The 16,930-nt window shown below is 38.3% G+C and overlaps 1 long non-coding RNA gene across 2 annotated transcripts in view; it reads left to right on the forward strand.

The window, feature by feature from the left end:
* Positions 1 to 1,993: 1,993 nt before the first annotated feature.
* The window catches only part of LOC147370069 (uncharacterized), a 205,208-nt gene continuing 190,271 nt past the window's right edge, over positions 1,994 to 16,930 (forward strand). The window contains exon 1 of one of the 2 annotated variants that reach the window (XR_015168635.1): positions 1,994 to 2,373. This is a non-coding gene — a long non-coding RNA (uncharacterized LOC147370069). The remainder of the gene's footprint in view (positions 2,374 to 16,930) is intronic. The other variant, XR_015168636.1, reaches the window with a different exon arrangement.

Below are 16,930 nucleotides of genomic sequence, written 5' to 3' on the forward strand. Positions count from 1 at the left end.
TATGATTGTGAATAAGGAGAAAGGAGGAGAATAGGAGGAGATAAGGTCAAAAATGTTAGATAGCTTAAGAGGGGAGGAGAGGGTAAGATGTATAGAAAGAGTAACGTGGAAACTTACATTACCATATGTAAAATAGATAGCCAATGGGAATTTTCTGTCTGGCTCAGGAAACTCGAACAGGGGCTCTGTATCAGCCTAGAGGGGTGGGATGAGGAGGAAGATGGGAGGGGGTTCAAAAAGGAGGTATACAGGTTCAAAAAGGAGGTATACATGTATACCTATGGCTGATTCATGTTGAGCTTTGACAGAAAACAGCAAAATTCTATAAAGCAATTATCCTTCAATAAAAAGTAAATTAAAAAAATCTTAGCTTTGTGGATCAACAGTGGGACTTTGGCTTTTAACATGAATGATATAGAAAGTCATTAAAGTTTTCTGATCAAAGGAGTATTGTGATCCAACTTATGTTGTACAAGGCTAATTATGGTGGTTTTTTTTTTTTTTTTCAGATTGGGCTTCCCTGATAGTTCAGTTGGTAAAGAGTTTGCCTGCAATACAGGAGACTTCAGTTCGATTCCTGGGTTGGGAAGATTGGCTGGAAAAGGGATAGGCTACCCACTCCAGTATACTTGGGCTTTGTGGCTCAGCAGAAAAAGAATCTGCCTGCAATGTGGGAGACCTGGGTTTGATCCCTGGATTGGGAAGATCCCCTGGAGAAGGAAAAGGCTACCCACTCCAATATTCTGGCCTGGAGAATTCCATGGACTTTATAGTCCATAGAGTCGCAATGAGTCAGACACGACTGAGTGCCTTTCATGTCACTTCACTTTTTGAGGTTAGTATGGGCAGAAATGAAATAGAAAGTTATTAATAAGAGATGTAAGTGACATGCGCTAGCTTGTTATTTGTGGAGGTAGCAAGAAGGTATCAGATTCACTAATATGGAGGAAGCAAATAATTTTTGCCAATGTGAAAGTGCTCAGTGAGCTTGGTAAGAACAGTTTTCACAGTGTGAATAAGATATGGTATAAAAAGTCTGATCAAAGCAGGTTCAAGAAAGAATGAGAGAGAATTTTAGACAGCAGATTTAATAAATTCACTAAAAGAAATTAGCTCTAAATGGAAGAAAAGAAAAAAAGTGAATTAAAAGTAGTGTACAGATTTTTTTTTTTTTTTAAAGATTGAAGGAATGGAAGTGTGGTTGTATTCTGGTAAAAAATAAACAACGGAGAAAAACGTCTGATAATAAAGAGGAGAGTACTTCCCTCCTGGTCCAGTGGGTAAGAATTCATCTGCCAGTGGAGGGGACATGGGTTTGATCACTGGTTCGGAAAGATTCCACATGCTGTGGAACAAGTAAGCCCAGATGCTGCAACTATTGAAGGCTGTGTGCTCTAGAGCCCATGATCTGAAACAAGAGAAACCACCGCAATGAGAAACCCGCACACCACATCTAGAGAGTAGCCCCACTCGCGCCAACTAGGGAAAGCCTGTGCCCAGCAGTGAAGACCAGCGCAGCCAAAAATAAATAAAAAAGAAAAAAAAGGATATAGGGGAGAGAATTGCTAGATTGTTTTCCTGAGAAGGATGGGAGCTAGTGCCCAGAGGGAGGCAAGGACTTAAAAACAACAACAACAGGCAGTTTATTCCTGATAACGGGGGAAGTGTAGGGCCTTAGTAGAGGCAAGTGTTACTGGCCCTCCAGATTCTGTCCCCAGGAAAGGTCCTTCTGCTGGTGTCCTCAGAGCCAACAGAAGCAAAGGAAACCTTTGTTGTTTGCTCAAAGGACAGAGAGACGTGCTCAGGCTCTAAGTTGGGGGTCCCCAAACTCGGGGATTGAATGCCTGATCTGAGGTGGAGCTGAGGTAATAGTAATAGAGCTAATGGGCACGGTTAATGCAATGCACGTGTGAATCATCCTGAAACCACTCCCCACTCCCATGTCCTTGGAAAATGTGTCTTCCTTAGACCTGGACCCTGGTGCTGAAAAGTCGGGGACCAGTGCTTTAGAACGCATGCGTCCCCTGAAGGCCGCAGTGGGGGCCGCTTGACAAAGCGCGGGTTTGCAGCCTGAGGAAGGGTCGGAGTTCTCGGCGCAGCTGCAGTCAGCTCCCCTCTCGCGAGACTGAAGCGCCTGGTGCGGCATCTCTGCAAATGGCCGCACCCTTTAGAGCGGAGGCCTGGCCATAGCCATTTCACGCCAGGAGCTCAGGTGTGAAGCCCGGGCGTGAGGCTCTGCATGTGGCATCCTATGAGCAAGCAAAGCTAGACCCTGCACAAAGGAAAAGGAAAAAAAAAAAGAGACTTTATGACCCAGATTCTACTTGTATTTCCTGAGAATTGTTGATGAGCTTTGGAGGTGCCACAAATAAGGTATGGAAGCCATTCTGTTCTGGAAGCTGGTGGGAATTTCTCTTTTGTTTTCTCATTGATTTATGCAGCCAGGTTTTGAAGTGACTGGGAGGATGAGGGAGGAGGTGTTGGAGATTTGAACTGAAGAGAAATTAGGAGTGTGGGGCTGTGACTGGATTATCAACAATGTAATGTCATTCCTGTGGATCGCTCGGAGCTTTGTTTTGCCGCAGGAATGAAAACTGAAGCCAGTCAGCAACTTTAAGCTAAGTTGTCCCTCACCTACTATCCACACTGGTTCAAATCTAAGCTTCATTCTCTAAGTCTTTACTATATTTGTATGAGTCCTTACGCTGGTGTCGGGTGTTAGTCTGCAATTTGTGGGAGTGGTTCAAAACAGAATCTAAAACTCTTAGCTTTTACTACCTTGGCTTCTGTGATGGCTCAGCAGGTAAATAATCCACCTACAATACAGTACACATGGGTTCAATCCCTGGGTCAGAAAGATCCCCTGGAGGATGGCATGGCAACCTCTCCAGTATTCTTGCCTGGAGAATCCCATGGACAGAGGAGCCTGACAGTCCAATGGGTCACAAAGAGTGGGAACCAGCTGAGCCGCTAAGCACAAGCGCAGGGCATGATTGGGTCATACTCTGAATCAGGGGAATGCTTTCCTGGGTTAGCTCCCCTCTGTGACTGTGTATGTCCTATAGCCCACAGGGCCCCCATCACCCCAGTTTCCAGGCTGATGGAGTTTCTATCAGTTTCATCTGCCTTACCTTTTTTTTTTTCCCATGATGTCTGTGACTAGGACTCCACTCAAGGCAAAGTCACAGGAAGGAAAAAAACCAAGATGAAACACAAATCTCTGCTTCACTCCTCCAACATTTAATTTTTCTGCACAGGTCTTACTTTTTTAGAGTGCTTTATTAGTAATTTTGGTTTTCGGTTTTGTATTTTATCCACAGTTTTACTTTTAATCCACATGAGTTATGGGCTGTAGTGAATTATGGGCAGTATAGCCAAGAATCCAGAATTTCCAGCCTTGTTTTTGGTAGACATAATATAAAACTTGGTAAAGTCTGTCCTACGTAGTGTTTCATCTGTTTTTTTTTTTTATGATGTGAACTGGTTTGAGGGAAATAAAAAAAATGTATACAGCATAAAAGATAAATAGAGCCAGATAGAATACTTCTTGAATTTCTTATTACTTACTAGATACATTCTTTTTTAAGAGACAGTCATATTCTTGCCCTTCAGTTTTATGAAGATTTCTTATATACTTACAAAATATTATACCCTTTTACTTAATTGTACTCTGAGTGAGCTCTCTTATTTATAACCTGAAGAGAGTTACAAATGCAGAGATAGGATACAAGACTTTAAAAATCATTTATTTTAAATTCCAGGAGGTTTTAAGCCCTCTCCAAAGACAGGAAACTTTGAGATGGATCACATACAAATGGACTGCTTGGGGACACATGCTTGGGCCATGGCTCTAAGGCTTGATGCTTGATGAGAGAAGGAAAGGTGTAGGAGCGTACGCTACCCACTGAACACAAGGCTGAAGTTCTTCTGTGTTGTGCGTGCTCTTTTTTCTGCTAAAATGTCCAAAGAGACTAATCTTTTATGTTGTGTCTCTATATTTTCTGTAAGACAGGAAACATTGCAGTGTTAAGGGCTTCACAAGGGAAGCTTTATGTAACATGTGCCTATCTAACACATAGTTTTAGTTCTCTAAGAGACATTCAGCTCAAACATTAGTGCCAGTTTTCAATTGAAAATGTTACTGGCCCTGAAAGTCAGCTTCTCTTGAGTGCTGCGATTTTGTCTGCTCATTTCTTTTTTGACGTGTAGGAACTTTTCTTTTTCTAGCTGAACTTTCCTTTTCTTTTTCTAACTTATCCTTGTTTTTTCATGGTAATATATGGAGTGTCAACTTATCAAAATCAGTTGAATTCATATGATATTTTCTTTGAATATTCTATGAAAATTGACATTTCTGGTTCCAAAATAAACAATGTGGAGTAAAACCATCTGTGGGACAAACCTCCTGTCTTATAAAATAAACAATTTTTTTTGAGCTGGGGATCTTTGGGTTACCCTGGCTTGGCAATCTCAAGCTGGAAATTAGTTCAGCTAGTAATCCATGGGAACTCCTCAGCACAAGTTCATGAAATTAAATCTAAAATTGTTTTGCTAAGTCCTTATAGTGCTAAAAAAAAAAAAAAAAGTGGGAGTTTTTGTATTTATCTTTTTGTCCTTAAAAAAATGAAATTCAATTGCTTTGATGTCACCTTTGCAAGATAGTTCATGTTTTGGTTAAGTTTTGATAATATTAATCAATTTTGAACATATCAGAATAGGGGGGAAATGATAATTAAATGAAAGCCATTATCTAATATTGTTGGCACCCACATAATGAGCTGGTCTCATTTATTAATCCTATGACTGCTTTCTGGGATGTATAGTAGATTGAGGTTCTTCAAATATTTGAAGTCATATATCTACATTTCTCTCTCCCTTGACTTACAAGAATGTCAGTGGAAACTATTTGTCAGAAACACCAAGATGTTCATTCAAGCTTGTTTTTGCTTAACGTGAAGCCATTACAAGATTTTAGATCACCAAGCTACTGTAAAGAAACTATAAAAATAAATATAAATGATTAGCCCTTAAACAAAAGAGTTCAACTACTCTTGGTGATGTTTGCTAACCACCCCTTCTTAATAGTGAATCTCTCTAAGTTAGCTGCTCTGAGCAGATTGCATTTTTTGGAGAAAAGATGGATGTTTGTAAGAGGGAAAGATAAAAGTCATATCTATGGAGAAATAAAGCCAAGACCTGATATGGGCAGAATAGTGCAGAGGTTTGTAAAGAGCTGAGGTAAGGATAAGACTGTGCTCACTCAGTGCATTGTAGCCATTCTTATTATTATTGAGCCAAATAATTCTACCGTACATTGTCAGTGCTTTTAATATTTATAAAGTGATTTCACATACAGCAGTTGATTGATATCGGTTGGTAGATGCAACAAGAGGAAGTCTTGCTGTTTCTTTCTGTGTTACCACATGGTCTTCAGAATAGAAAAATATCTGGGAGCTGAATCAGTTCCCTGATTTACAAAGTTATTTTATGCCTCCTGTCAAGTGTGGAACTTACCCTGGTGTAAGCAACCAGTGATCGCAGCAGGGAACAGGTAATAGGGATTCCCCAGTTCAGCAAGAGAAACTGACAGAGAGGTGGGGACATGGAATGCACGGTGAGAGAGGGAATATGAATGAATGAATTTCTTTCTTGGCTAGCTTTCTTCTGGAAGATAAAGTCTGAAAACAAGAGAAAGAATTTCCATAACTTCTTTCCAACATAGCCTGAGGCCACATTCAGGTATTCACTGAAGTATGATGTTATTAGTAAGTCCTTGGTGAATGGAAATTATTGTTGGACTACATAGAATCTTAATAAACACTCTAGGCAGGTGAAGGGTACTTCACAATCTGTGTCGATTTACAGACACAGAAACTATTTCAGTTCTTCTTTCTGGGAAAACGTCAAGGACCCAAAGTTAAACTCTGTATTTATACAAGTTGATAAGATGATTTATTCAACTATATGCTGATCCTGGACTTTTTCCATGTTCAGTTATATCTTAAATAAACACTGTTTGGGACCAAAAAAACAACCAAACCCCAAACCCCTCACTTTGTTCTCTTGGTTCTTGCTTGCCGCCTTTGCACCGCCTGCTTCCTCTCCACCCGCCTTGGCCCTGAGCTCTGGAAACGTTTAGTCGAGGAAATCTCTGGACTCTAAGCTGTATCATGCTCCTGCTGCTTAGTTGCTTCAGTCCTATCTGACTCTGTGATCCCATGGGTGTAGCCCGCTATGCTCCTCTGTCCATGGGGTTCTCCAGGCAGGAATACTGGAGTGGGTTGCCAGGCCCTCCTCATGGGGAGCTTCCCCAACCCAGGGATCAAATCCAGGTCTCCTGCATTGCAGGCAGATTCTCTACCACTGAGCTATCAGGGAAGCCCCATCTATATCATGAGGCCTGCGTAAAGATCTATATTCTGTTTGGTTTTGCTCTCAAGTAGGTTCACCTGCATTTCAGTTATTTTTTTTATAATTTAAAACAGCTGATACTCTCTATACCTTATTATTTCTGCTTTTACTTATTTAAAGCTAGTTATTAGTTGATAAAAGTTCAGTGTGTTTGGATGGCCAGTATATAAAAATACAAGTGTAAATAAGCAGCTTCTTATACTTTTTATACAATTATATTATCAAATATAAGAATATGAGACACAGTGGTTACTTTTTTTGTTTTCAGTTATGTATGTCACTAAGAATTTTCCAAAGCAAATCACTTGTAAATTTAATTTTCTAAAGACAGCCTTGCATTTCATGGTTTTGATGTACATAACTAAACAAAAATAATTCCTAGGATTTTACAACAGAACAATGATATAATGATTTAACTTGTACATGGTTCTTTGCATCAGTAAAAGTATATATGGTGATAGTAATTAACCTCCAATTAAAATAAATAAATTTATATTTTAAAAAAATAAAATAAAGAATTACTAAGTCAAGAGTCAGATGCCTTTGAAATGTAATTAATTGCCCAGTTACCTGTCAAGCCAGAGACTTATTCTTCCTCCTGGGGTGTATGCCAGTGCTTATTTCTTCATGCCCTTATTGGGCATTATAACTTTTTAGTAGTTGTTAATGAGATAGGGCAAATCTTATTATAGCATGTCTCTAATTTGAATCTCATTAATTATATTGAGTGTTTTTTCATGAATGTATGTTTTGTATAAAACTTCCCATAACTTTATTCATTTATGTTTTTGGTAGTTGCTCTATTTCTTATATACATTCACATTTGTTTATATTTTAAATAAGTATCTGTATTGGCTACAAATATTTGATGCAAATATTTTGTATTTTTACTTGAATAGAGCATTTTCACTTTGTAGGGATTTTTGTAGCATAAGAATTCTATGTTATTGTTGTCACATGTATCATATTAAGCATATAAATTAAGCAGATGAAACTGTACCCCCTTGCTCCAGCTTCCACTGAGATGTCTCTAATATATCTTATTTTTCAGGGTTTCATATAAGATTTTGTTCGAAAACATGTATCTTCATAAACATTAACAAAAACAGAACTCTGACCCCTCCTATTTAGTTACATCATAACCTGTTACTAATTTTTTTCTGTAGTATGACCACAGACCATATTAGTATCTTATTAATTGAAATGTATGTCATAAATCAAACCATATTTCCTGTTCCGTGGTCATTTCTTGCTCTTATTCTGTTTCTTTCTGCTGGGAATGTCTTCTTTAGTCTTACTGTTTTTACACAGTCTTATCAGATTCCTTTTTTGAAGGAAATCCAACAAATATTTTTGTTCTGAGTTGTCTTAGCTTGCTATTACAGACTAATTTTGTGGTGTAGAGTGAAAAGATTTGGTGTGTCTTAACTTCATTACCAAAAGAAGTATGACTTTTGATAAAACTGAGTCATCCTTCTGAAACAGTAACAGTTTTAATTTTCACTTTTTTTAGTCTACAAAACAGGTTATACGAGAATAGTGCCAGTTCATGTGAGATTATATAATTTTATTTATTTATTTTTAAAATGTATTTATTTTAATTGGAGGCTAATTACTTTACAATATTATATTGGTTTTGTCATGCATCACGGAGAAGGCAACAGCACCCCACTCCAGTACTCTTGCCTGGAACATCCCATGGATGGAGGAGCCTGATAGGCAGCAGTCCATGGGGTCGCTAGGAGTCAGACACAACTGAGCGACTTCATTTTCACTTTCACTTTTCACTTTCATGCATTGGAGAAGGCAGTGGCACCCCACTCCGGTGTTCTTGCCTGGAGAATCCCAGAGACGGACGAGCCCAGTGGGCTGCCGTCTATGGGGTCACACAGAGTCGGACACGACTGAAGCGACTTGGCAGCAGCAGCAGCAGCAGTCATGCATCAACATGAATCCGAGAAATACAGATGTATGGAACAGTCTTTTGGAGATTATATAATTTTAAAATAGATAATGTTTGTAAAAGTATTTTATATTCAAAATTTCAGTCTCAATTATTATTATTCTCACTGGAATTTAAAACTGCATGGATAAGTGTTCAGATAAATTAAGATTTCATTTTTGCATAATGAAACTTAAATTTCTTTAACAGTTGGTTAATTGATTTGAAATTCTGTAAACATATGTTGTTCTAAGTCGTTAGTAAACTTTAATAGGTCTTTCAAGAACAGAATCTATTCTGCCCCCTGAATGTTCCTCTCTATTGAGTTATACTCAGAACTAATAAGCTAGTGTATTGAAGTCTGTCAATTAGCTACACAGGTCTAGTAATTATGATCTGAAACTATTTACACACTTTCAGGCTATCTAGACTTTAAATTTAAAATTATGAACATTTTAAGAAAAATATCTATGATATGTCCAGTTAATCAAATTCTAGCTCATTTTCCTTTTTCTGTGAAGGATATGAATCTAAATTTGTGATAAACATGTATTGAATAAAGAATAGATGTGATTCTGGAAGCTTTACTTCTAGATTCAAAAGTTAACATTCATCTTCTCCCTCATCTGCAAAAATCTCTTCCTAAAAAATCAGAATATACTCCTTCATGCAAGAGCAAAATCTTAGAGTCATCTCCATCACCTTTCTCACCCAACTTGTCACCAAATCCATCCGTTCTACTTCCCAAGTGAATCCACCTTCCATTTTCTATGTGGTCACTGTCTTATTTGAATTATCATCATGTATTTTAACTCAGTTCAGTTGAGTCACTCAGTTATGTCTGACTCTTCGCGACCCCATGAATCACACCACGCCAGGCCTCCCTGTCCATCACCAACTCCTGGAGTTCACTCAGACTCATGTCCATCGAGTCAGTGATGCCATCCAGCCATCTCATCCTCTGTCGTCCCCTTCTCCTCCTGCCCCCAGTCCCTCCCAGCATCAGGGTCTTTTCCAATGAGTCAACTTTTCACATGAGGTGCCCAAAGTACTGGAGTTTCAGCTTTAGCATCATTCCTTCCAAAGAAATCCCAGGGCTGATCTCCTTCAGAATGGACTGGTTGGATCTCCTTGCAGTCGAAGGGACTCTCAAGAGTCTTCTCCAACACCACAGTTCAAAAGCATCAATTCTTAGGCGCTCAGCTTTCTTCACAGTCCAACTCTCACATCCATACATGACCACTGAATGATTTTGTAATTGATGTAACTCCCTCTAACTTTTCCCTCTTACCCATTATTCACAGTGCCACTAAAAATACACACTGAATCACATTGCATTCCTTTGTTATATGCCCACCTTTGCATTTTATTTTCTACGTCCACATAACATGCATATTTCTCTAAAAGACCTTGTAAGGCTGCACAGAATCTTACCACAGCATATTTTTCCAGTTTCAGCCTTACAAACGGCAAATTCTTTTAACAATCAGATTATGTGTTACTTATTGCTTTGGCTGACCCATTTAGTTGGAATTTCCTTTCCCCACCTCTAACCTGACAAAACCCTTCTCCCATGTTTCAACTTTCATACTTATGTCACTTTCTTTGTGAGTCTTTTCCTGGTCAACTCTATGGTTACCGTTACTTCCTCCTTTGTGTTTGGATCCCCTGCGTATCACGTTATTGGTGTTTCTACATTTGCTTTGCAGTTGCTTAGTATTTATTTTTACATCAAATTTGGATGTTTCTAAGATCAGACATTATGGCTTTTGCATTACTAGACTTTTTAGTACTTGGCACATATTTGGCCCTCCGTGAATATTTATTCTTTGGAACAAGGAGTAATGAAAAAGAGAACTCAAATGATCTGTGAATAAAGGGAAGGAGAATGGGCGTGTGAAACGGTATCCTTCAAAATGTAGTATATGTATATATATTTTTTAATTCTTCTCCCACAGCACTCTTGCCATTTGCAATAAGTCTCATCATTCAAGGGTTGTTATTACTGAGGTCCTCACAGAAGAAATACTGTTCCTCTTCTGGCTGCTCTCTGCAGCACTTAGACATCATTATTTCCCCATGGGTTTCGTGTCCTTTGGGGTTTTTTCACATTCCTTTTTTTTTTTCTTCAGTAATATCTATGATGAGGGATTGATGCCAAGTAATCAACTTTACTTTTTCTGGAAAAAAAAAAAAAATCTCAGTCTGAACTGATGGTTTATTTTATAGACAAAAGCATCCTCCATATTGTCTGCAAAACCCTCAAAACATTTCAGCACAGTGTGGTAGGGTATGCCAATTGATGAAATGCCAAAGCTCCATAATGGAAAAAGAAGAAAAGGATCAAAATTCTTTTCACCTAAGAAATTGCTATTAGTTCAAGTAGCAAGCACTTAACTAGTGAAATGAATATGCCCTGGAGCAGAATTTCATCTTTGGCAGCTGCAATACCTAAGACCTACTGGCTGTCCTTTTGTTCCTGCTATTCGGAAAGTCTCATTTTCAAGGGGGGATGATTCAATTTGGATTAAATTCCACTTCTTTTTTTTTATCATTACTATAAAATGAGGTATTGGGTGGATCACCTTGGGTGTTCTCCCACTTGCAAATGCCTCAGTATTTAATGTAATGTCAATTTAGCTTACTGACAGCCCCTTTTGTGTTGTGCCACCCAGTTTAAAGTGCCAGAGTACATTTTTACAGCACAGAACAGAGACGAAGCGAATGTGGGCACAGGGTTGAAGAGGCAAGAGAGACAAGGCTGGCATATGATAATGATCCGTCTAGTTATATTTTCAGGAATACAATGTAAAGGCATTAATGTGTCACTGTACAATAAGAAATGAGGCAGAGATTCTTCTGAGTTGAGGGAGGCATTGCAGCACCTAATACACAACAACTGTGGGAAGGTTTCAGATGGCGCTTTTTATAGGGAAAAAGTTGGGCAATATATATATACATCTTCTGTCTACTTGCACTTGAGTGAAGCATAATGAGTTCTGAAAGACAGACTGTGGTCCCATTTATTGTACAGCTAGATTATATGATGCTGGATCAATAACCTCCGCTCCGAGCCTACCACTAAGTAGGCGGAATTCTTTTATTAGCCATCCAGTGGATGGCTTATTTGCAGTGTTGTCTTAGCAAATAAAAATAAGAACACCGAGTTAAATTTGTATTTCAGATGAAAAACAATTCAAAGTACAGTATGTCCCATGCAATATACTAAAATACTCATTGCTTATCAGAAATCCTAATTTAACTGAACCCCCAATATTTTACCCAGCAATTCCTTATTAGGATATCAGAAGTCCCTCAAATAGGCATAGATTTTCTCCTGATGTTGAAGTATGCCTTAACACAAAATGAGCAAAAAATACCAGACACATCAAGCAAAACCCCCAAACCAGAGGTCTTTAACTAGAAGGAAATATTGTCAGTTATAGCCTTTTGATCTTTTTAATGCCCCATATGTGGATTGGATATATATGTACACCGAGACTTCCAAATAACCCACCTGAGCTTTTGTCTTGAAAAATCTCTTGTGGAAATCAGGAGACATATTCAAAGACACTTATTGCAACATTGTTTGTGAAGGTTAAAAAAAAAATGGCATAACTGATTTGTCCATCAGTAGGAAAATAAATACAAACACATGGTCTATTCTTTGACCTTGAGCACAGGGAAATGTGGTTTATATATGGACTCTGGATGCACACATCCTGATTTCAAATGCCAGATCTACCACGTATAAATAACTACCTATGTAGTACGTAGTACCTTGTACAAGTTACTTAACTTCTCTGTGCTCCTTTTAGACTGTCTATAAAATAATAATATTATAAAATGTGTCAGTTCAGTTCAGTTCAGTCCAGTCGCTCAGTCGTGTCTGACTCTTTGCGACCCCATGAATCGCAGTAGGCCAGGCCTCCCTGTCCATCACCAACTCCCAGAGTTCACTCAAACTCACGTCCATCGAATCGGTGATGCCATCAGGCCATCTCATCCTCTGTCGTCCCCTTCTCCTCCTGCCCCCAATCCCTCCCAGCATCAGAGTCTTTTCCAGTGAGTCAACTCTTTGCATGAGGTGGCCAAAGTACTGGAGTTTCAGCTTTAGCATCATTCCTTCCAAAGAAATCCCAGGGCTGATCTCCTTCAGAATGGACTGGTTGGATCTCCTTGCAGTCCAGGGGACTCTCAAGAGTCTTCTCCAACACCACAGTTCAAAAGCATCAATTCTTTGGCGTTCAGCTTTCTTTACAGTCCAACTCTCGCATCCATACATGACCACAGGAAAAACTATAGCCTTGACTAGACGGACCTTTGTTGGCAAAGTAATGTCTCTGCTTTTGAATATGCTATCTAGGTCGGTCATAACTTTTCTTCCAAGGAGTAAGTGCCTTTTAATTTCATGGCTGCAGTCACCATCTGCAGTGATTTTGGAGCCCAGAAAAATAAAGTCTGACACTGTTTCCACTGTTTCCCCATCTATTTCCCATAAAGTGATGGGACCAGATGCCATGATCTTCGTTTTCTGAAAGTTCAGCTTTAAGCCCACTTTTTCACTTTCCACTTTCACTTTCATCAAGAGGCTCTTTGAATCCTCTTCACTTTCTGCCATAAGGGTGGTGTCATCTGCGTATCTGAGGTTATTGATATTTCTCCCAGCAATCTTGATTCCAGCTTGTGCTTCTTCCAGCCCAGCCTTTCTCGTGATGTACTTTGCATATAAGTTAAATAAGCAGGGTGACAATATACAGCCTTGACGTACTCCTTTTCCTGTTTGGAACCAGTCTGTTGTTCATTGTCCAGTTCTAACTGTTGCTTCCTGACCTGCATACACATTTCTCAAGAGGCAGGTCAGGTGGTCTGGTATTCCCATCTCTTCCAGAATTTTCCACAGTTTATTGTGATCCACACTGTGTATACAATATTTATAATACAATGAATTATAACTTAAAATATAAAAACGAAGTTTCTACAATGTAGAGGATTATAAAAAGTCTCTACAAGGTAGGAGGATAGAATGAATTAATACACATGAAATATTTAACACAGTAATTGACACTTAGTTTACTAGGAAACCTGGCTTCCCTGGTTGCTCAGCTGATAAAGAAGCCACCTGCAATACAGGAGACCCCATTTCAATTCTTGGGTCAGGAAGATCCACTGGAGAAGGGATAGACTACCCACTCCAGTATTCTGGCCTGGAGAATTCCATGGACTATACAGTCCATGGGGTTGCAAAGAATGGGACACAACTGAGTGACTTTCACTTTACTAGGAAACCTGGAAAGGTTCAGTTAATACTAGTTTGTATCACAATGAAATACTATAATATAGCAAAATAAATGAACAGAAAAATAGGGACAATTATTAATAGCATCTATGTGCAACAAAACAGGCATACGTTATCTGATGCTTATATGTACTGAATATATAAAACCATATATTAAATGATATTGATATAACATTATGATGTCCATGTCACTGAGAAAAGAAGAGTTGTAGGAAATAGAATAAAGTTATTTTAAAATTTGTAATTATTTTATTTAGAAAACATGAGGGAAAAATCACAAAATGGCACTCACAAATGGCAAAATGGTAATTCTTGATTTATGTATATTTGTCATTATGTCCCCTGTAGTTTGCTATATTTGTTCAGACAAATTCAAAAGTAGGTGGTGTATAGAGACAAAGACTTGTAGCCTACAGACGTTCTTTGGTAAAGTCTTGCTTTTTATATGATATCTGCTGAATTCATGTGCCAATGTCATACTGATGAGCTTAACATTTATTGAAAGTCTAATATATGCTAGGTACATTTTAAATACAACCATCGGGCAACGTGGAATTCACTGTTCCACGATGAGGCTAAAATCGAGTAACTTGCTAATCAGGCTAGGAGGTTACAGTGTTGGGAATCGGGTCTATGTCTGCCTTGTCACTGTTGTTCAGTCGCTCAGTCATGACCAACTTTGTTGAGACACCGTGGACCATAGCCCACCAGTCTCCTCTTTCCATGGGATTTTCCAGGCAAGAATACTGGAGTGGGTTGCCATTTCCTTCTCTAGGCGATCTTCCCCTCCCAGGGATTGAACCTGTGTCCCCTGCATTACCAGGAGAAAGCCCATGTCTGCCTTACTTCTGACTTAACTCTCTTTTCGTTTCACTTAGTGGAACCCAGTTTTACAAATATCTTTTTTTCCTAGTTATAATAGGTTGGTGATCTACTTTCAGAAATTTTACTCTCTTCTATTTAGAACTTTATTGAAACTGTACATATTCTGTATGATAAATTTTTTTCTTCACTTCTATCCAAGATATTGGCATATTTTTTTTTAAATGACCTGTCAGGCAGTGAGGGGTAAGAAACATAATTTGAAACATACAGGGAGTGGGTAATTCAGCTTAGCCTAGAATTTGGGATCAGGATCTTTCTAGCATATAGTATTTCTGAGGAAATTATCATATGAAGTACTAGTTTTAAATAGAAAAAAAATAAACTTATTCTATAGATGTATTTTCACCAAGTGTTGTTAGTTTTAGTCTTTAGGGTTTGTTTCTGAAGTAGGTGTTTTCCATGTTGCAGAACAATGTTCTCGTTAATGAAGACTCTGTTAGTATGTGACATAACTTTTATTTGCACTGCAAGCATCCGTAACGGAGAAGGCAATGGCACCCCACTCCAGTACTCTTGCCTGGAAAATCCCATGGACAGAGGAGCCTGGTGGGCTGCAGTGCATGGGGTCGCTAAGAGTCGGACACGACTGAGCGACTTCCCTTTCACTTTTCACTTTCCTGCATTGGAGAAGGAAATGGCAACCCACTCCAGTGTTCTTGCCTGGAGAATCCCAGGGACGCTGGAGCCTGGTGGGCTGCCGTCTATGGGGTCGCACAGAGTCGGACACGACTGAAGTGACTTAACAGCAGCAGCAGCAGCAAGCATCCATAAAATGCAAAGAGTATGGCTTATTCATGAAGGCTGGATGAAGAACTTTAAATATATTTTATTTATTTCAGTATATACAAAGCTTCCATTTCTCATCACATACAAAGCACATAACCATAAAATTTAATGTTGGCAATAAAATAAATTTATCATATTTCATAAAAAGTTCTAAATAAACTTTATATGGACTGTGATATGAGATGATAACACATGCAGCTAAATCTGTAGTTTTAAGAGGAGAAGAATTACTTATATAATCATTTGAAAATGAAGGTAAAAAAATGACAGAAATGTTCAATCCCTTGGCTAGTTTTGAATGCTGGAGATAAGTGGAAATTTAATAATGTAACAAGTAATAGATAATGTTTTCTGACATGCATTATTTCCAAATGTTTTCCAAAAAGCTTATTAACAGTGAGTTAAACTTTTAGAACAGGACAAGTTCCAAAAAGAACTGAAAATGCAGTAAATTTTAACATAGCCTAATGTTTTGTATTTTTAAAAGAGTCAAATTCTCTCTTCATATAAAATTATTGAAGATATTCTTGAGATATTTCTTCTTCTAAGGAAGAAATGTGTGATTAAATATAATTAACAACAAATAACAAAATAATATTGTGTAAAAAGTGAAAAAATGATTATGTTACATTTTTTAGAGTTATTTTTTTTAAATAAGTAAAAATTCTGTATCTATCAGACACACAGAATATAATAGTTTAAGATTAGAAGAACTCAACTGCCAATGCAGGAGACGTAAGAGACATGAGTTCTATCCCCAGGTCGGGAAGATCCTCTGTGAAAGGGCATGGCAACCCACTCCAGTATTCTTGCCTGGAGAATCCCATGGACCGAAGAACCTTGCAGATTACAGTACATGGGGTCACAAAGAGTCTGACACGACTGAAGTGACTTGAAAAAAAAGTGAAAGTGAAAGTTGCTCAGTCGTGTCTGACCATACAGTCCATGGGATTCTCCAGGCCAGAATACTGGAGTGGGTAGCCATTCCCTTCTCCAGGGAATCTTCTCAACCCAGGGATCAAACCCAGGTCTCCCACATTGCAGGTGGATTCTTTAGCACACAGGTAAATAAAACTATTCAGTGACAGGTTTTTTTAAGAAAATTATTAAAACTAATATTTAGTTTCTGTGTTATTGTAACTGAAAGAATGGGATTAAATTTCATTTTGATAAATTACTTATATACAATTTGTGTGTACATGTGCTTGGACGCTCAGTCCAGTTTGACTCTTTGCGACCCCATGGACTGTAGCTTGCCGGGCTTCTTTATCCATGGGATTCTCCAGGCAAGAATACTGGAGTGGGCTGCCATTCTCTTCTCCAGGAGATCTTACGGACCCAGGAATTGAACCCAGCTCTCCTACATTGCAGGCAGATTCTTTACCATCTGAGCCACCAGGGAAGCCTTACTTATATACAACTTATATAGATCAATATCAAAATATTAAATAGATTGAATAAGAAAAATAAAATATGTATATTCTTTGATGTGAAGGAAATTGACATTTATCCATCAATATGTTTCATTTCTTCTATCAAGAAAAAAAAATTCTTATAATTCATTTGAAGTGGAAGGGCACTCAATGATAGAACTTTTCATTTATCTA

Source organism: Bos grunniens, chromosome 7, assembly GCF_055505025.1.
Source record: "Bos grunniens cultivar Pamir isolate PY7600 chromosome 7, Bosgru_T2T1.0, whole genome shotgun sequence".
In the NCBI taxonomy this organism is placed as follows: Eukaryota; Metazoa; Chordata; class Mammalia; order Artiodactyla; family Bovidae; genus Bos; species Bos grunniens.